The sequence below is a fragment of the Ceratotherium simum genome, chromosome 5, assembly GCF_057802395.1.
Source record: "Ceratotherium simum simum isolate JZ-2026a chromosome 5, ASM5780239v1, whole genome shotgun sequence".
In the NCBI taxonomy this organism is placed as follows: Eukaryota; Metazoa; Chordata; class Mammalia; order Perissodactyla; family Rhinocerotidae; genus Ceratotherium; species Ceratotherium simum.
In genome coordinates this window covers 12,295,682-12,316,440 of record NC_141904.1, presented here as the reverse complement: position 1 = coordinate 12,316,440, position 20,759 = coordinate 12,295,682, and the positions used below count along the sequence as shown (strand labels likewise).

At 45.8% G+C, this 20,759-nt stretch overlaps 1 protein-coding gene across 10 annotated transcripts in view; it reads left to right on the top strand.

Annotated features, from left to right (window-relative positions):
• The window catches only part of ZBTB38 (zinc finger and BTB domain containing 38), a 76,392-nt gene that overhangs the window by 30,023 nt on the left and 25,610 nt on the right, over window positions 1-20,759 (top strand). The window contains exons 1-4 of one of the 10 annotated variants that reach the window (XR_015552159.1): window positions 1,486-1,580; window positions 2,987-3,091; window positions 9,473-9,636; window positions 11,583-12,985. The gene's annotated coding sequence lies outside the window, so the exon portion shown is untranslated. The other 9 variants (XM_087430465.1, XR_015552158.1, XM_087430464.1 and 6 more) reach the window with 9 other exon arrangements.

Here is a 20,759-nt window from a genome sequence, read left to right as displayed (position 1 = left end):
GAAAGCCCAGAGAGCAATGCCTCACACTGGCACTTCCCAGCCTGTAGTTCCTAATTCATCTGCCTCAGTTTTCTTGGAGGTCCCCAAATGATTTTCACCGTTTCCAAAAGCATCAATGAAAACCCATCAACTTGCAATCAGACCGCAAGTTTCTTTAGGTTGGAATCCACGATTAACAACAGGTTAGCTCAGGTTTTGTAGAAGCTCTGATTGGTGGTTATATATACAAACACACTGCAGGGTTGTTGTTTTTTTAAGTGGGAAGATGAATCCTTAGTTAATAAATGCAATTTTGTGGAATAGCTCTTTCTAAACATGTGGCCTATGGAGAGAAAATAAAGGGTGCTTGGCCTTGAGGAGGCTGGGAACTGCCAGCTGTGTGCACATGTGTGTGCATGTTGCCCAACCTGCCAGCCTTCAAAACCCTGCCTTGATTTTTAAATTACAATTCTTTAATTTGACTTTAAGTCAATATCGTTTTCCTTGATTATTTAAAATGTTTTACTGGCTTTGTATTGAATATTGGATCTACTTTACTCATCAAAATGACCACATTCTTAAAACATGGTCAGGAACTGGGATGCAGAATTGCAAACTCACTGTATTCCAAGCTAAAAACAGGATATAAGTCAAGCAAAGAACAGACTTTTTGTCCTTTTAAGTTCTAACCTAGAAGTGAATCTTTTCTAAAGAAAATTTAAAATAAGACTCGTACTACCAAAACACAGGAAACATGGATGGTTTTTTAGACAAGCAAACAAAACCTGTCTGTTAGTGCACTAAGCTGTTAGCTCCACAAGGCGAGTTTGTGGCAGGCCTCAGTAAATGCCTTTTCAGTGAGCAGTCCCTGAATCTTGGAAGAAAGATCCTAGCAGGCAGACATGCCCCTTTATTTAAGGTAGAGGAGTGCGTCTTTCACGGGTATTAGCTTTTGTACCATGTTGGGAAAATCGACCTAGGCCTCTCCTGACAGCCATGGGAAAGCGCAGGTGACACCCTATTCCTGAGAATTTGATTAAATTAAAACTGCACTTGACTTTCTCCGAATCCTGCCTCTCAATTGTGCAGGGTTTGGTTGCTGTCTGGGATCTGCATCTGGAACCCAGGGCCCGGTCCGCGGAGCCCGGCCTTGTGCGGATGGTGATGAGGCTCCGTGGCCGTAGACCCCTCACTGGGTTGTCCTCCCTCAGGTTTTGAATTGTGTTCTCCTCCGAAGAGGAGCTGGAGGCCGCTGCCCCTTGGTGGGGTCCGGGCCTGGCGGGCCGTCGTGGGGACCCGTCGCACCCGGGGGGGTGTCCGGGCCTGGCGGGCCGTCGTGCGGGCCCCGCCCGGGCCGCCGCTGCCCTCCCGAGGCCTGGGCCTCGGCGCGCGGTGCCCGGCGCCCCGGCCCGCGGGCTGAGGGTCGGGCCGACCTCTTCCCGGGCGGGCCGCGGCCTCTCCCGCGCCGGGGGCGGGCCGGCAGAGCCGAGCCGCGGCGTCCATTTTCTGGGCGGTGCTGCGCGGCGCGGCGGCCGGACTCGCGGGTCGGAAGCGCCATGGACCCCCGGGGAGGCGCGCTCGCGGCGGCGGAGCCCAGCCCTGTAAGTGCCCCTCGCAGGGGCTGCGCGCGGGCCGGGGGGCGAGCGCGGCCGGCCTGACCCCCTCTCCACGGGAGGGAGCCCCGAAACCTGGCCAGGAAACCCTGGCGCAGGCTGTCGGCTCGCCGACGCCGGAGAGGCGGCCCCGCGCCCGCAGGTGCCCGGCCCCGGGGAGGGCTGCTCGGCGGCGGCGCCGGGCAGTTTCGCCGCGTCCAGTGGCCCCGCCGCGCGGCCGTGCTGGAGGGCCGGGGCCGGGGGAAATGCGCAGCCGAGGGCCAGGGACGCTGTGGGCTCAGGTCCAGCGGGCTCCGGAACTGCGCTGACAGTCGCACTTCCCCTCCCCCGACTGCGACTCGGACCCCAGTCCTGACCCTGCAGGAGCCTAAGGATTTCCCTGGCTCCACACGAAGCCCCTGGAATTGAATGGGACACGCAAAGGCAGAGCCCTGCCCCCAGGGGTTAGCAATCTCAGCCTCCTACTCCTGCAGTAGTTAGGTCTGCTCTGCTGGTGCAGCACGACCGCCCGCTGTTAGCCACTTCTTTGCGGGGTGTCTAGTAAATCACCTGAGGCTGTAGTCTGTCCGCGGTTCCACTTTATAGCTCCCGTTCTGCTGTAGGTAAGTGACTGGTTCCGGTCTGGACTTTGGCCCTAATTGAATATCCCTTCTAAGGATCCATTCTAGATGACCTGTGTTATGGTGCCTTATACATATTTTAAAAGTTAAGGACTTTTCTCCTGATTATGAAGCTCAACCACTCGGTCAGGTTCTCATGGTTAAAAAACATAGGATTTAGTCCGGGTTTCAGAGAGACTTCTAGTGAGGTACTATATCTAAGTGTAGTGTTTTTCCCAACAAGAGTAGGGACCCATTAGAAGATTGAGAAATCAGTCTAGTGGGTTACTACTGGAATTTTTCTTAAAGATATAGGCTATGTAATGCAATTTTAGAAAAGAATGGAATAGAAAATAGAGTGCATTGCATGTGGTAAGAGTAAGCATTGTTTTGAGACTTTGAGGTTTCAGTTTATATAATGTAATTTTTTAAAACGGTGAGTCACTGTCAAAAAGTTTTTAAAACCCTGAGTTACAGGTTAATAACCCAGGCTTTGGAATCAGTTGAACCTGCGTGTAAGTCCCAGGTCTAACATAAACCAGCTGTATGACCTTGAACAGATTCCGTGACCTCTCAGAGACTCTTTTTGTGTGGCTGTAAGTGAGGGGATGTCTCCTGCATCCTGGGGGTATTATGAAGACTGTGTGAGGTCACATATGTCAATCACTCTGCTCAGTGCTTGGCTTGTAGTAGGTGTTCAATACACATGCTGATTGCACTTACTGTTGTTGCTGAAACAGCACATCCTGGCAGCTGGTCATGGGACACTGTGCTTTTTCTTTTTCCTTTTTTTAGATCTTGATGTGGAGGCGATGGAGGACTCAGAACCAAGGATTTCCAAGTGATTTCTTCCAAAGCACGAGAAACTAACTCTGTTAAGGCTGGTCTGTTCTAACTGAGGTAACTGGATTTGTGTCTCTCCTTAGTCTACATGAAATAGGAAATGGTTTTTCTGAGGGGCTGAAGGACTCCCAAGGGGCATATGATTTGTGCCAGTGATCTACCAGGTTTGGGGATTACAAAGCGACAGTGACATTTAAGGGAACTGTTATGAAGGAGACATGGTGTGTGAGCCCCTGTGATGAAGGGGGAGCTAAGTGAACGGGCTTCAGGACAACTGGCTTCTTACTGCACTGCCGCTGACTGTCATGGGAGCGTCTCTAAGTCTCTTCTAGATCTCTAGCTTCTTCAGGCCGGAAGGACCCACAGTCGCCACTGAGGCCCAGAGCGTTTAAATGGCTCTTCAGGGTGACCAGTGGGCTGGGGTGAAGGCAGGACTGGCACTTGGACCCCAATTGCTCTGTGGTACAACCAGCTTCAGGGCCTGCTGGGGGTGAGCTCCGTGCTGGGCACTGAGGATGTGGACGTGAAGAGCCCGCCCACAGGTCACTTGTGGTTTGTGCAGACAAGTACTGACAGCCCAGCACACTCAACTTGGCCTTTGAGGCATATACAAAGCCCCGGATGGTGATCGTAACAACTGCCCCTTAACAAGCACTTGTTTGTGTGTGTGCATGCAAGGCAGTATGCTAAGGGCTTTAAGTGCTGTATTTTTATTTAGTCCTCACAACACCTTTATGAGGTTAGGAAGAATAGATGTGAAGGATTCAAATGTGAAAATGCGGGCAGGTCATGGAGGGCTTTGCATCTCATATGACGTTTATGGTGCACATTCTGTATGCTGAACACAATGCCGGGACCACAAAGTTCAAGGAGCTTGCAACCTAAACTCCAAAGAGGCGTAGTTGGAGGGGCAATGCCTGCCGTTCACCCCTCCTTCCCCTGCATCTCCAGCAGTCAGACTGGGAGCTGTCACAGGAAGAGACCTAAGTAGCTGCCATATCACAGTTCTTGCCCCTCAGTGCAATTTTTCTTTTTTTTTCAAATTTAACATAACACTTGCATCCATCCATGAAAACTTATACTTTTCACTTTATAAGCACCGGTAAGGCCTTCTCTGAGTTCATTCACTTCTTTGTTCATTCAGCAGGTGTTTATTGAGCTCCTGTGGGCACTGGATATTCAAGACCAAACATATTCCTCTGTTTTCACAATCATGGTAATCGTGCTCAGTCTCTTAGCAAGGAATTATTGTTCAACTGTTGGAGATTTTCTGTTGTTCACATGCTAGAATATCAGTCTCCAAGAATATCAATCTCCAAGGATGTTGGAGATTGACCCGTACATAGGACTCCAACTGGATATATAGGAAAATCTTTTTTAAAATCTTGAAATCTTCAGAAAGGAATTTCTTACTTCTCTTTTAAGTTTTGATTTTGCCGTGACTGTCACCTGCTTACAGAGGCCTTTTGTTTGTACATTTCATCTATAGGCAGAGAAAAAAGCAGTTAGGCAAAGGGACCTTCTCTGACTCGAAATGGTCTCCTCTTTTAGCTTTGTGGGCCCCACAGGACTCTGAGTGTTCGAAAGTAAAGCAAGTAAAGAGATGCTTTAGTTTACAAGGTGCAGAGTTAGGGGTAGCTCCAATAATTGCCTTAAACAACAGAAATCAGATTGTAAGTCTTGAAGCTACTTGTAATAAACTTAAGCTCCAAATAGAACAAATGAGATGTTGAATGTGAATGTGCTTTGCAGACTTTTAGGAGTTCTGTAAATGTTTTACAGCAAATGTTGAGTACCTTCTAGGAGTATGACACTGTGCTAGAGAGAATGGAGAATTCTGCAGCAAAAGGATCTGGTCCTTTTCCTCTCAGACCCCTTTTGTAGGTGAGGAAATAAAATATGCAGAAATAACCATGTGGTAAATGTCAAAAAAAGATATTTTCTAATTTGAGGAGGAAGAAGTCCCTTTATCCCTAGGAGTCGAGGGACTCTTTCTTGAGAAAAAGCATTTAAGCAAGTCCTTGAAGGATGTGGAGTTTCCATCAAAGAGATGAGGAGGAGGCATTTGAGGAAGGAGGAGGAGCAGGAGAACAAGGAGGCATGGACCATAGTCGGGGAAAAGTAGTGAGTCCGATTGAGTTAGAACTGGTCTCTACAGGCTTCGGGGGAAATAAAACTAGAGAACATTCGGTGCCGAATGATAATAGTCGTGAATGCCAAGCTGGGAAATTTGAATGTTTTAACCAATAGGAGTCACTGAAGAGATTTGAACAGGAGAGTGTCCTGGCTGTGTATCAGGAGCATACTCATGTGGGTAGCTCAGGGGGGATGGAGAGGAAAGGCAGGGCAGAAACCAGAGACAGGGAGACCTGTTAGAAGGCTGCCACAGTCCACCAAGGAAAAGGAGGGTGAAGGCCTGAAATGGGTGATAGCAGTGAAATGGGAAATGAACAGATGCAAAGGAAAGAACTGACACAACCTGACATCTCAGAGAGAAGGAGCAGCTAAAGCTGACGTTGGCCTTTCCAGAGTGGTGGTACCCATGAAGGAAACTTGAAAGGAGGTATGAGGGGCTGCCGTTTAGAGGTGCTGAGCTTGAGGTGTTGAAGTATGACGTCCCCCAGACAGGTCAGGGCTTTGCACTCCAGAGGAAGGCCAGGACTGGTTTGGGAGTCATTGGGATATAAGAAAAAGTCAAGAAGTAGGAGAAGAGATTTTCCAGAGAGAAAATATAGGGAGGCAAAGGTTGAGGATGGAGCCTTACGAGAAAAGAAAGAAGGACTTAGGGAGGACCCAGAGAGAAGTCTGGCAAGAGAGCAAGGAAGAACCACAAGAGAACATGACTCCAGAAGCCTGCAGAAGGAGGTTTCCTGGTGGAGGGAGCTTGGAGTGTTAGACGCTGGAGGGGGAGGGGTGAGGCCCAGGAAGGCCTTTGGGTTCACAAGCGCTAGATCACACTTTTGTCGTCATTTTCCTTTGTAAGGTACTATGACTTGCAGAATGAATATTAAGTGGTTTTATTTGCAAAAATTTGTAGTTTGCACAAATCAAGAATCACTGTTAAGTTTGACCCTAGCAAACCCCAAAATACACTTCTCATTACTAAAATTCAGACTGTTAAATGAGGTTTTGATAGTCATACGCTTAATTCTCTTGTCAGCAGACCGACCAAAGTGTATCCGTTGATAGAAAGTTCTTTAAAAACTACATTTCTGTGGATGCAAAGTTTTCTAAAGTAATTTAATTTTACTTTGCCTTTTACCATATGGCTGTTGTATGATGTGAAAGAGAGAGAGAGAGAGTGTGTGTGTGTGTGTGTGTGTGTGTGTGTGTGTGTGTGTGTTTTCATGGGCATATGAGCTTAGTGCAATGGAATGAGAAGACTGGGGTCAGATAAATCTAGTTTCACAACCTAGCTGGGCGATTTTCCAGGCTTGTGACTTCAGAAAAGTTGCTCTCTCTCTAAGCCCAACTTTTTCCATCCATAACTCAAACAGGATTATTTTGAAGATTGAGTAATATATAATTTGGTCAGGATCTATACCATAGTAGGCAATTGATAAATGTTGATTCTCTTCGCCTTACAACCTTGTATAGATATGTAAATTTCTACATAATGTGCATCTATACACAAAGCCTTATCTTTATGACTCATTCTAATGTGTTAATTTTATCATGGAAAGAGCATACCTCCCACTATTGCTGATCTATGTGATAGTTCAAATGACTTGCAATTTAGTATAGATAAGAATCCATCTGGGGAATTTATTAAAATGTAGGTTCCCAGGCCCCTCGCACAGAGATTTTAATTTAGTAAATTTGGGGTGGGGCCCCTGAGAATCTTCATTTTAAACAAGCAGTGACTGCTGTGATGAAGATTAACAAATGCCAATTTCTAGGAAGCAGAGGAAGGGGTAAATGTGAGACTTGATATGCTGATTTCAAATCCAGTTTCTATTAGAGACATGTCTATGCTCAAAAATTTTATATTTGTATCATTAATGTTTATAGATTGTATTTGTAATAAGATAAAAACAACTGGACCCCAGATAGTTAAGAAGTGCTGGTATTGTCGCACCCGCCCCCATCATGTGCAGTATATCCACAGCAGTACTGGGCGACTCACAGCCCCCAGATCAGCTTCTTTTCCTGTGGAGTAAGTGGTGACATTCTGTCCCTATGCCCAGAATTTGCAAAACCAGTGTAACTTTAAATGGTATTGCCAATAACATATTTAATGGCAGCAACATTGCATGGTCATGCCATTAAAATATTTTGATGCATTTATCTATCTGACTCTGTGTCTTCTGGTTGATAAATATCTGTGTCATTATATCTTATTTCCCTCTTTCTCTGCATCTTGGAATCATATAATGTTTAGGCTAACTCATATTGTTCATCTATCCCAGCCTCATTTTATAGATGAGAAAATAGTGTATCCTTTTTTTCCTCCTAGTCCTAGCTCTCTTCTTTCCTTATTCACAAGAAAGGATTGAGACGTATATACGTGTTTGGTGTTTAAGCAATATCTGGAGAATTATTATAAAACATATTTGACTTGTGTATCTTGAATTGCACTCTACATTCCCTGTATGTAATTTAAAAATCAGATGACTTTAATGGGAATATATTTATTAAAACTATACTGAGTCATTTCATAACGTTGTTGGCATTCTGTCGATGGTTTGCTTCTTTTGGAGGAAGATGCTGATGGCCTGGAGCCTTGCGTAGAAAAAGGGTTTCTCTGTCTACACCCATAGCCCCTGAGGGGAGAAGACGGAGCTGACTTTCATGGAGTAAATTCTATACCTTCTGTGCATTATCTCAACCATCTTACTAGAACCTCAAAATGACCTGATGTGGTAGAAATTGAGGCAAAAAGGCTCAGTAATGTGGCCGGTGTTGTGGCGATGAGATGTTCACACCTTGGGGTCTTATCTTACTCTGAAGTCCAGCCTCTTCTCTCCACACCCACGTTGTTTCCCCAGCCATGTATTGAGAGTATGAAATAGATCATTGTTTCTGATTTTGGCTTAGAGACTTAGAGACCCTCATCCCTGATATTACTGTAAACTCAGAATTTTTGACAGGAAGCAAATGGAGCAGAGGTAACGTGCAAACTTGAATTTGTTCAACAAATATCAGCTATGTGCCAGGTACCAGATCAGGACCCCTCCCTCTCTCCCTCACCTACCCTTATCTACCAGCTGTGTGCTGCTGCAAGCTTTGCTTTCGGAGGGAAAACACCAATGGGTTTCTGCTCTGATAAGATCTATCGTTTTGTGTTTTGCTATAGCTGTCACTGTCCCTGTGCCAGGCTAAATGTTCCCAGGGTCGCTGTGCCAGTTTGAAAGTTTAAAACACTTGCTTGGGGGATTGCCCAGAGGTGCTCCGTAAGTGTGTGGGGCCCTGAGGAAGTCTGCCAGGGGACAAGGGAAAGAGCCCAGAGCCCTGCAGAGGGAGGTGGGGGGAGGTAAAAAGACCACGGTGTGAGAGGCCAGGCAGGAGGCCTTGGACTTGTCCCCCGTGACCCACTGTGCAGCCGTGGGAAAGAAAGGCACCTAACTTTGCTGGCTTGGTTTCTTCACCTGTGACCAGAGAAGGTCCGGCTCAGTGATGGCTAAGGTTCCTTCCACCTCTAATGTGTGGTGATGCTGCTTCCTCTCCAGCAGAAATGCAGAGGTGCTGAGACCAGCAGGTGGTGAACTCCATGTCCGAGGTCTTCCGGGGGCCCCTCCGACTGTCCTCGTAGATATCCTGGGACTAGCCAGACTTCGGGTTCTGCCGCTCCCCATATGCTTTTGAGGAAAGTGTGTGAACTTAAGGATAGGAGAGAGTGTCTGCTTTGGAGGAAGTGAGGATTCTTACTGACTGGGACTCAATCACAAGGTGACAAAATGGAAGGTAGGGAATTATGGTTTTCAAATTTTACTGCTAGAAAGAACCTTAGAAATAAACTAGCCCAACCTCTTCACATTCCAGATAAGGAAACAGGAGTCTAGGGAAGTCATAGGACTTGCTCAGGTCACACAGCTAGTGGCAAGCTGGGAACAGAACCCAATGTCCTACACCCGGTCCAGTCCGCTCTCTGCAGAAACAGGTGGGTCTTGTCCAAAGGAGGGTTTTCAGGAGAGCAGGAGATGGCAGTCAGCAAGCAAAGCTTACCGAGGGGCTGGGACTGCTGTATTGGAGAGAGGACCAGAGTGTCTGCTGGGCTCCTAGCAGGCACACAGTAGGACACCATGATGCAGGCTTCCGGAGTCTGCTGATGCACTTGCATTCTTGTCAGTTAGGGAAGTCAAGACAATTTCCTTTTAAACTGGGAGGTGCAGAGGGCTGTTTCCTATTTTTTAAGGCATTTTTCCTCTCGTTTTAAAATGAGAATTACTAAGCTATACGTACAGTAATAATTTTGAGAGGAATTAAACATTTTCTCAGGGAGTATGAAGAGGAGGACCCAGCTTGCACACCCCGTTTTGCTGGCCACTGCAACACGTGTGTTCATCCCAGGGCGCGTTTCCACGAGAAATCCAGTGGCTGTTTACATCCTAGACGGGCATCCTGGGCTGGTTCAGCACCCATGAAGGCCGGCTTTGTGCCAGGTGAGGCAGATAGGAGCTGTCACTTCCTGCTCTGTGAGTTGGGTATTGTTTCTAGGCCCCGTTTTGTTTGTGCTATTTTTCCTGTTCATGTGTTAGAACAACTTCTGATTATTTGTAGAGTTGATTACAATTGATAATAAGACCACCAATTCAGTAAAAACAAAGCTGAACTTATTATCTTACCAGGCAAGGGAGCCCCGTGTTCAGAATCACAGTCTTCCCATTCTAGGCATTTTGCTTGCATTTTCGTGTAAGCATGGAGATTTCTGGTTGGCCCTAATAGAGCATTGATTCCCTTCTAGACTAAAGTGCAGATTTCCTTTTTTTTAAAACCCACTCGGCATTCTAGTCTGTCCCTGCTTAAACCGATTTATTCTGGTCTTGTAGTCCCTGACACGAACTCAAAGAGCAAGGTTTCCCAAGGTCGCGGCGCTGTCTTGGATGCTCATGGGGGGAGGCAGTTCACTGTCTTACAGTTGCCAGGGTCATACTGTTTCCTGGGTGCCCCCTGCGGAACCCTACCTTCTGCTGTGTGTCTGCCCTTCCCTTGGACTAATGTGGCTTCCATCTTCTCTTTACAATGGGAGGAGGTGGGAGGGCCGATTTGAGGAAGCAGAAGGCACTAGGATAGACAGAAAAAGCGATGACGTGGCAGTGAAGTGAAGCCCCGAGTGGGGTTTTACTCAGACGTTAGAGAACGGGCCTACCCGAGTACTGTGCTAAATAGGGTAAAAGAAAAAAAAAACCTGACCTTTAAAATTTTTCCTGTCAAGGTCTAGCAATTCTGGAGTTTCTTTAGCCGCTGTACACTGTAAGTTGACTTTTTGCACAGAAGCGCCGTAAATTACCTGGGAAAACATTCTTTCCTAAATGAATATACATTACAAAGTGAATTTCTTACCCTGTTCTGTTGTGTATTTAATATTCTTAATTTTTGTTTTTGACATTTCAGGAAATCACTCAGGAGCTTTTTGCCACGTTTGAAGGATCTGTTTTAAGACTTTCTTTTCTATTTAATGATATGAGTTTCTGATAAGATGATTTGCGCTTTTCTCTGTTTTAGGAAATACTTTTTGAGGTCTTTTTTTTTTTCTTTTATGAAGTTTAAATGGGAGTCTTGCCTCTAATCGTAGCAGCTTCCTTACGTTAAAAATGACCTATTTTCCCCCCCTGGGGTCCCTTTGCTCAGCAAAGATATAAAAGTCGGGTGATTAGTCATTGTGGCGTTCAGCAAACAAATACTTTGGAGGCCATGATTTATGTTACTGATCGGAAAAAAGGGTTATATCTGTCTCTAGACAATTACTCTTGTGAAAGGTAAGTGCCCTGTATTCCCAGAAGGTGCCTTGAGTGTCTTGTTTGTTGTGTTCAGGTTTCTAAACCCCGGTGGCCATTTTCTGCGAGCTTGGATCCCTGTGTGAACCCCTCCCACTGTGGAGTCTGTGAGCGTTTGTTTGCTAAAATGAAAGCACAAGTAGAAACTCGAGCTGTTCTACAGAACAGCCTGTTCTTTAGATTTTTTTAGATCAGTATATTTAAAGCATAATTTTTCTAAACAGCCTATTGTGGGTTTTTATTTGCAGTGGGTTTGCGTTTGTTTTGGGAATTTTACTTTTTTTAATGTAGACAACTTATTTATTGATGTAATCGCTCCCTGTTTTCCGTGCCCCCAGATAATTTCACTTGAAAACAGGTGAGCAGGGGAACTATTTGGATACCTGACTACTGCCAGAAACCTTCATTCAGTTTTAATTAAAATTTTTTGGGGGGTGAAATTGGCAGAAGCTAACAGGAACTGAGTTCCTTTAACATTCTTCCTTCCCCCTGCCCAACAATTTTCCCCAGTCGATTTCTTTTGTCTCAACTATTGTGCATTCACTTGCGTGACTGGCAAGAGTTTTTGTAGCATTTCCATAGTAGAAAAGCTCTTGTGCCTCTAATTCTAGGTCAGACCTACCAGTGGGCTTGCTTGACAGCTCTGCCAGTCACCTGCATCTCCTGAACCCTAGGAAGAGCTGGTCATTTCACAATCCTGTGCTGCTCAGAGATCTGTGCTGCCATGCCTGGCCTCCCTCCAGAGATTGCAGCGTTGCCAGCAGTGGCTTCAAACTGGAAAAATGGGAGGTGGAAGAGAAATGATGGAAAACATGGCAGGAGGAATTATGGAAAACAGGGGAGAAGGGAATATGTGTGCAAGGAAAGTATATATGTGGACTCAAATAAATATCTGAGAGCCCAGGTCCGTAAAAATGATCTCTGTATGTTGGCATTTTGTGTCTGGAACCAGGTGGGAAACCACTGGGAATATGGGCTGTCTGCTGACAGTGGGGAGGAGGTGCGGCCGAACAAGGCAAGAGCATCAGCAGCTTTCCTCCAGGAGGTCCCCACCAGCACAAGAGACATTTAGACTGCTCTCCAGACCAAAGGGATCAGCTCTGCCCCCTCATCTCACCTCAAGTCTCTAGAGCAGAATTTTCTCTCAAGCATGGTCTTGGGTTGACCACCATTGTTCCATTGAGTAGTTCTTGACGATTCCTGGAGGACACTTGTGATCTTGGTGGATATGCTTTATTGTGTTGACCCCGTTGTTTGAAACCCTGACTCCCAGGTAGTCCAGGCTCCATTTCTGTGATCTAATTTTTGGAATTATTATTTGTGTGATGCAATGATGGAACGTGATATCAATGCAAAATACTCTGACCCAGTCAGGAGCTACTGGTAAAGGCCTATGCATTCTCAGCAATTACGGCTCCCCTCATTACATCACCTGCTGATGATGAATGTGGAACTCTCTTTTAAAAGGGAGAGGTGGGAGCCTCTGAGAGTATGACTCTGGATTTTGTGGAGTGCTGACTAGGAGTTGAATATCACCTCCTTCTTAAAACTTGAGCAGACCCTATCATTAAGGTGATTTTTGAGGCAAAGTGAAGAGTTTGATAAATGCCCCCTAGGATTTATATATTAAGAAATTTTCCACATGGGAATGAACAAACTGGAGGGATCCTGAAGAAATATTATGTGACCCAAATATATTCCATGTTAAGGCTTCTCATCACCTATCCTTGGTGAAGATGGAATACTTTGGTAGTTTTGAAAGCCTGAATACTGATAGATCACCATTTAAATTTTAGGAGGACAATGAATCATTGTACAGAAATTGAAATGTTACAGGCAGAATAAAACTTTTAGATGATTTATACTTATGTTATTATAGATTAGGGTCTAAAATTCAGATACATACAGAGGCAGAAAGGTAATATGAACATCCATTGTGGGCTGGGTATAAGAAAATAGAGTGTGGAACACTGGAGGGCATTAAAATTTTTTAAAATACTGTAAGGTCAAATGAAACAGGTCTGCAGGCTGAATTCAGCCTATGGACCACTACTTTGCATGCCAATTATAGAGCTACACCGTCTGACTCAATCCCCCAGTCTAGGTTTCCTCAGTGGCAGCCCGCCCAGTCTTTTCCTGCAGAGCATTGGGCTTGCAGCTCTTCAAGACCCAACCCAAGGAAAAGTCATGGCATTGAACCTTCTCCATGTCACAGAAAATAAAGGAGCCACTTTGGATATAAGCTATGTCCATCTCATCCAGGCAAAGTGATTTGTCAGTTGAGTCAGTCCCAGAACACAGCATGTACTTGTGAGGACATCTGGAGAGGCATCAGACAGAGCCGCCTTAATTAAGCTGCCCACTGCTCAGTGTGCCCGTCTCAGGATGGAACAGGAAGAACCTACGAAAGGAAGCCCCTCCTTATCCGGGCATGTCACTCCCAAGGCAGCCAAATGGAGCCAGCCTCCTTTGGCTAACCTGGATCGCATCACACCATGGAATGACAGCAAAGGACAGCAGGCATATCTTGATATACCTGGTCTGTGTTATTGACCTGCTCGGCCCAAGGATGCTTTCTGAAATACCAAGCAGTTAGCAACTTCCTAACTAGTCTTAGACTGGGACAGTGTGAGAATTGTCCTCTCTCTCTCTGTTGACACTTGATTGACCTGCTGCACATCCTGGAATTTATAATACCTTCCCTTTTTTCTAGACATCTTTTAACCACTCCCATTTTCCTCATCTCTTTTGGTGCTAAATGAGTCATAATGTCTGTAAAGCACTTAACACAGGGCCTGGCATGTAGAAGGTGCTCGGTAAATATTAGCTTTTGTTGTCATTGGCAACATCATCATCACCGTTACAACTATTATTTCACCAGCAGGTAAGGAAACTTGGTTTCTTTAGACCTTAAACTCAGTTGTGTGCCTCAGCCATCTCCACCTTGGCATAAATGAAGACGGACCACACATACGTGACCCACTGTACAGGTCAGAAAACGCGCTGATGAAGCCCCCCAGCTGACTCGTGCACGTTAGTGTTTAGGGAGCACTGCTGTAGATGCTGAGGCAAAGCGCAGAGACAGATTTGCAGAGAGACTGGTCCTTGCAGATTGGCTTTGGGACAGTCTTAGGGGTTGGGGGGTGTGCCTCTACGTTATACTGTAGGGATGTACAAAGGGGTGATTATTTATTTATTTATTTATTTGAGGAAGATGGGCCCTGAGCTAATATCTTTTGCCAATCTTCCTCTTTTTCTTTTTTCTCCCCAAAGCCCCAGTACATAGTTGTATATCCTAGTTGTAGGTCCTTCTAGTTATTCTATGTGGAACGCCACCTCAGCATGGCTTGATGAGTGGTGAGTAGGTCTGTGCCCAGGATCCAAACCAGCGGACCCCGGGCTGCCAAAGCGGAACACATGAACTTAACCACTACGCCACCGGGCTGGCCCCAATGGAGTGGTTTTGACCACACTAAGAATCTGATTCTGAAGGCTATTGTTCCCTGGCTGTGACTTTAACCTCAACATAGCACCTCGTTCCTTTCCACCCTCCCCACCCCCCACTGACCTTCTGGTCATGCAAACCATGTTGCCAAGAAGGGAAATTCCTATGTTAGAGGACAGAAAACTTTGGGTGTCAGGGAACCGGCACAAATAATTACAATGTAGGACTTTAATGGTGGAACATGTATCAAGGTAAAAATGAGGAGTGATCCACTCTCAGTGAAGATTTGGGGACCCTGGTGGGCGATGAGAAGGGAGTGTGGCTGAACCTTCTTTACTGTTGGTGACCAAGAGTACTGCCTGCTCCTAAGGAAACATTTCGAAAGACAGAAATAACCAATCCCATGCTGCCATGGTGACTTGTCGTCTGGGCTGGAAGCTCCTAGGGTGGTGAGGAGAAAATGGCCACCATATCTTAGAGATGAAATCCTAGCTTCATATCAAATTAATTTAATGTAGAGAGTGAATTAATTAAAAGTGTTTTCAGCTCTTCGAAGCGCTCACCTGTATTTTGCGAGTACCATGGCCTAGCATTTTGTTAATTGGTTGTGGTGACTTTTTCCATTCTGTATAGTACTTTCAGATGGCCTTGTGCCCTGGACACTTGGTGGCCTGGGTTCCTTGGCAGCACAAGACTGGGAAGTGTAGCTGTGGATCTTAGTCATCACTGAAACTGTTCTCTCCCTCCTTTTCTTCTCCGGCCCCCCGCCCGGAGGAAGAGTTTCCCTGAGCTAACAACTGTTGCCAATCTTCCTCTTTTTGTATGTGAGCTGCCACCACAGCACGGCCACTGACAGATGAGTGGTGTAGGTCCACACCCAGGAACCAAACCTGGGCCGCCAAAGCAGAGAACACCGAACTTAACCACTAGGCCACCGGAGCTGGCCCTCTCTCTCCCTCTTTTCTTCCTCCTCTTCCTGCCACTGTCAGGGAACTTAGCTTGGAGTTCCCAGTCCCCTCTCCTATTCATCCAGATGAGTTATTGCCATGTGCTATGTAGTGGGTTGAATGGTGGCCCCCCCAAAAGATATGTCCACATCCCCAAAGCCGTGAATGTGACCTTATTTGGAAAAAAGGTCTTTGCAGATGTAAGTTTTTTAAGGATCTTGAGATGAGTTCATCCTGGATTATCAGGTGGGCCCTAAATCCAATGACAGGTGTCCTTTTAGGAGACACAGAAGAGAAACATACAAAGACGGGAAGGCCATGTGAAGATGAAGGCAGAGATTGGAGTTATGCAGCCACAAGCCAAGGAACGCCTGGAACCACCAGAAGCTGGAAGAGGCAAGGAAGGATTCTCCCCCTAGAGCCTTCAGAGTGAGCACAGCCCTGCCAACACCTTGATTTTGGACTTCTGGCCTCCAGAATTGTGAGAGAATACGTTTCTGTTGTTTTAAGTCACCAAGTTTGTGGTACAGGTTCCCCCCACTATCCAAAAGTAGAGTGTGCTTGTGAAACCTTTCATAAGCAGAAATGGCATAAAACGAAGCAATTACCATTAATTTATATGGGAAAAATTTGTGAGCATTCCCAGACCCAAATAACCTACCAAATCATACCAAATAACACATAAAACCTAAAATAACCCTATCATGTAGCAAAAGCAGGAATGATATGATAAATACACAGCCCATATAGAGTAGAAGTAATGTGTGCACAGTGTAGCGTCACTTACCTGAATCGGGAAGACAGCACACAGGAAGGCCAAGAGGTGGTGGTGCTGATGATGGGGTGTCAGGCTGAGTTGTGGGATTTGGGGGTGTTGGAAGGTACAGCAGACTGGGGTGGAGGAGAGAGAAGAAGAGGGTCATCTATGAACATCTCATTGTTGTCTGAATCCATCAGGGCAGGCAAGTCACTAACGTCTACACCTTCTATGTCTGCCTGCCTCAATGTTGGAGGTCGAGGTCATCGTCTACTGTGGCTGATGTGGCGGGCTTGAAATATAGCACTGTGCTTGACTGCTTAGCCTCTCTAATGGCTCGCTGCAAAACAAATGCTGAACCCTATTTTCGCTTTTCCCCTTTTTTTGTAAAAGTGAAAATCCTCTTTGGATTTCTTTTGGATAGTGAGAACCAGTGCTAATGTAGGTCTTTTGTAAAAGCAAAGTGGCGTAAAGCGAACTTTCAGATAGCGGGGGAAACCTGTAATGTGTTCTGCAGCGTTAGGAAACTGACACAGTGTCCAACCTAGCCTTGATTCAGAATCGCCTGGAACTTGTTAAAAATCTGTTCCTGGGACCTTACCCCTAGTTATTCTGAGTCAGTCAGTCTGGGGTAGCACCAAGAAACTAAATGTTTAAGAAGGGCCTCCAGGTGGTTCTGACACATCCCATTACCTCCTCAGTATTGATACTTCTCAGGCTCCTTCCTCCCTCAGTATTGGACTCCTCAGGCTCCTTCCCCCTCAGTATTGGTATTCCTCAGGCTCCTTCCCCCTCAGTATTGGTACTCCTCAGGCTCCTTCCCCTTAAGTATTGGTACTCCTCAGGCTCCTTCCCCCTCAGTATTGGTACTCCTCAGGCTCCTTCCCCCTCAGTATTGGTACTCCTCAGGCTCCTTCCCCCTCAGTATTGGTACTCCTCAGGCTCCTTCCCCCTCAGTATTGGTACTTCTCAGGCTCCTTCCCCTTAAGTATTGGTACTCCTCAGGCTCCTTCCCCTTAAGTACTGGTACTCCTCAGGCTCCTTCCCCCTTGGTATTGGTACTCCTCAGGCTCCTTCCCCCCTCAGTATTGGACTCCTCAGGCTCCTTCCCCCTCAGTATTGGTACTCCTTTGGCTCCTTCCCCCTCAGTATTGGTACTCCTCAGGCTCCTTCCCCCCTCAGTATTAGTACTCCTCAGGCTCCTTCCCTTCTTAGTATTGGTACTCTTCAGGCTCCTTCCCTTCTCAGTATTGGTACTCCTCAGGCTCCTTCCCCCTCAGTATTGGTACTCCTCAGGCTCCTTCCCCCTCAGTATTGGTACTCCTCAGGCTCCTCCCCCCTCAGTATTGGTACTCCTCAGTCTCCTTCTTTGGCCTTATTTGTTTTCATCCAGTTTGCTTTCCTTGGCCAATATCCATGCTCATGTTTGCAGTCACCTCCTATGTATCAGTGCACTGCACATCTGAATCTTCACCACAGCTTCCTTTCAGCGGCAAAGTCCATTTTGGATGCCTGTTGACTGAGAACGCCACCTGCATTTTCCACATGCTCCTCAGAGGGGGCACAGACTTCATTGTCCTCCTCCAAAACCAGCTCTTTGATCTGGTTCCCACCTGTTAATGGCACATCTGGGCAATGGAACTGGTGTGTCAAACTTCTTTCTTCCCCCTCTCTCTCCTCTAATTTCCTGTTAGTTTATTCGTGCATCCAAATAGCTTTCAAATCTTTCTACTCCTTTCATCCCCACGTGTCTCCTTACCTTCTTTCCAGACCCCTACCAGACATCCTTCTCACCTAACTGTTCCCAGAATGACCTGTCTGCAAACTGTCAAATGATTCCTGCTTAAACTGCTCCCAGCCTGACCTGTCTGCAAATTTGTCAAATGATTTCTGCATAAAACCTTTTAAATGACTCACAATTGTCCAGGCTGCACATTAGAATTACCTGGAGAGCTTTTTAAAAATTCCCAATACCCAGCATCCATCCAAGACCAAATAAATCAGAATCTCGAGTTGAAGCCTGAGTGTTGGTGTTTTTTCAAGTTCCCATAGATGATTCCAGTATGCAGTTAAGGTTTTGACTAAAGGATAAAGTCCAAACTCATTGTGACATTTGAAACTCTTCATGACTGGGTCCCTGCCAGTCTCTCCCTCTCCCATCAGGCCCTGCCCACGCCCTGTGCAGCACCCCCCACCTCTTTGCTGGTCCCCAAATGTGTCATTCTATTTCACGCCTCCTTGCCTTTGCTTAGCCCTCTGCCTAGAATAGAATGCCTTTTTCCCCTCTTAGATTCCAAAGAAATGGTCTCCGTCTTCCCAGATTCAGCTCTACCTCTCCTCCTCTGACTCCTTCTCCAAACTCGTTTAAGGCTGCCTCCCCCAGAGCCCTGGGCACACTCCTTAGAGCCCTTCGGTCATCACGGAGGAGCTGTTGGTCTGCATGTCTGTCTCCTCCATTGGACTGTGGGCTCCAGGAGGTTGCTGAATGAGGGAAGAAATAAAGGATTAAAGAAGGCCAAGGGGGTGAAATAGTTTTTCTGCTTCTCTGAATTATTAGACCCATTCTGCCTTACATCTCATCAGACACTTGTTAAGAAAACAAAACTCAACTCGGTTTTAATGAATGTATTGAGATTTTAGTAGTAAGTGGTATGTAATACATTAATTGAACACTCACCAGCTGAGGTCTCTGTGGTCATTGCCTCATTTAACTGTCACAGTAATCATCTCAGGTCTCGTTCCCATTTTACAGAATGAATTAAACAGAATGCTGTGCGATCAGGTAATAGAAGATGGCGGAGAATACTAAGTAAAATGCCTAGATGATCACCTGGTCAGCAGTGTGTTAATGGTGTGTAGGCTGATCAAGAAAAATTGGTTTTGTTGGTAAAAATAGCTAATGATATGTAGTTTTTGAATGGCAAATACACACTTGATACTGAATTTGGTATAAAGCAAACAACCATAAAACATATCAATCGAAAGATGAGATGGTGATTTATATTTACTAACATTGGGAATCACATGCACATAGTCTTCCTTTTAAGTATGCTGGAAGGAGTTTTAAATCCAAAGTCACAAGATCGGGGTTAAAAACCCAACCTTACCAATTACAGGCTATGTGGTGTTGGGATTTTGGCTTAATTTTTCTGAGCCTCAGTGCCTTCATCTTTGAAGTGGAAATACTATTTCACAGCCCGCAGGGGTGTTGTGAGAAAGAAAATGAGATGGCGTGTATGAAAATGACTTGTAAATGGTACCAGGCTAAACAGGAATAGGCCGGGTGTTCTTGTCTTTGTTCTGTGTTTGGGCCCAGAAAGTTGGCCTTTGGGAAGAGTCCTGAAGGAGAAGGTAGTGTTCTCCTGGGTAAGGGGGTATGGGCGCTGAAACAATTGCAGGCTGTCTGAATTCCCTGATAGGGCAGGGTACGAGGATGCTGGGATGTGAGCCTCAGAAAAGCAAATGGCATCAGCTAGTTAGGGAGGATGAGGGAATGAGAAGAATGGTTAGAAAATTAGAGTCTTGCTGTACTTATTGAAACAGTGGAGCTGAGAGAATATAACTGGTCAGGGTTTTGTGTTGGGTCACCTGTCACCAAGGACCAGCCCAGGGACCACAGATCAGCTCCAGGGAGCTTGACATCTTGTTCTTTTACTCTTAGGCTCTTTCATTCCCAGTAGCGCTGAAGTTTTCTGGATCTCAATGCAAGAGTTCATTTACCCTGAGGTTTCAGTGCTCTGATTCCAAATGTGTTAATGTCTTCACACGGCCACAGCTGCTTCTCACAGGGGCACTTCCTGATAGTGTGGATGCAGCCTCCTTCCTCTTTAGAGATGATACAAGGCTTTGTCTTTTTTATTCTAATATATTGAAAAATATTTTCAAAGTCACCCTTGGTATAACAGTCCTGATCTCGAAATATGATCCAAGTGGGTGAGAAGAATGGTCACATTCTGCCACTCTCTGGAGGTGAACATAAAAAACAGACCCCATCCTAAACTTACCTGAAAGGTTCTGGAGCAGGAATCAGTGTAATATGTTTAAAAAATCAGTAGATATATTTTAAGGTAGAATTGACAGTCTAAAATATTTCAACAGACTGGAGGTCATGGACCAAATGACACGATTAAATTTAACCAAAATAAATAAGTGAAATTTTGAGTTTCGGTTAAAAAATTCAGCCCTGGAAGTTTGGAAGCCAGGGAGGGAGAAGAAAACAAGGGAAGAAAGGAGAACTCCGTGCCAAAAAAAGTCTGTACATTATAAACAAAATCAGTTCCCAGGCACTTACTATTTGCTGTGCACTTGCTGAGTGCTCATATGCTCTCCCTTAGTCCTCCCAGCACGTCCTGGGCTGGGTGTTATTTGCTCCATTTAACAGATGAGGAGACTGAGGCTGAGGGAGCTCAAGTACTCTCTAAGGTCATGCTGTTAGTAAGCGGGTCCCAGCATCTGCCCTTTGAGGAGAATGGTATATCGTAAGGTGTGTGGAACCGGAGGTCCAGAAACCGCTTTTGGTCACACCATGGGATCTTAGGCGAGTCATTTGACTTCTCTGTGCCTCAATTTTCTCATATCTAAAATGAGAGAGTTGGACTAAATAAAGTTCCTTTTGTGTATAAAACTCTCTTTGCAGGGA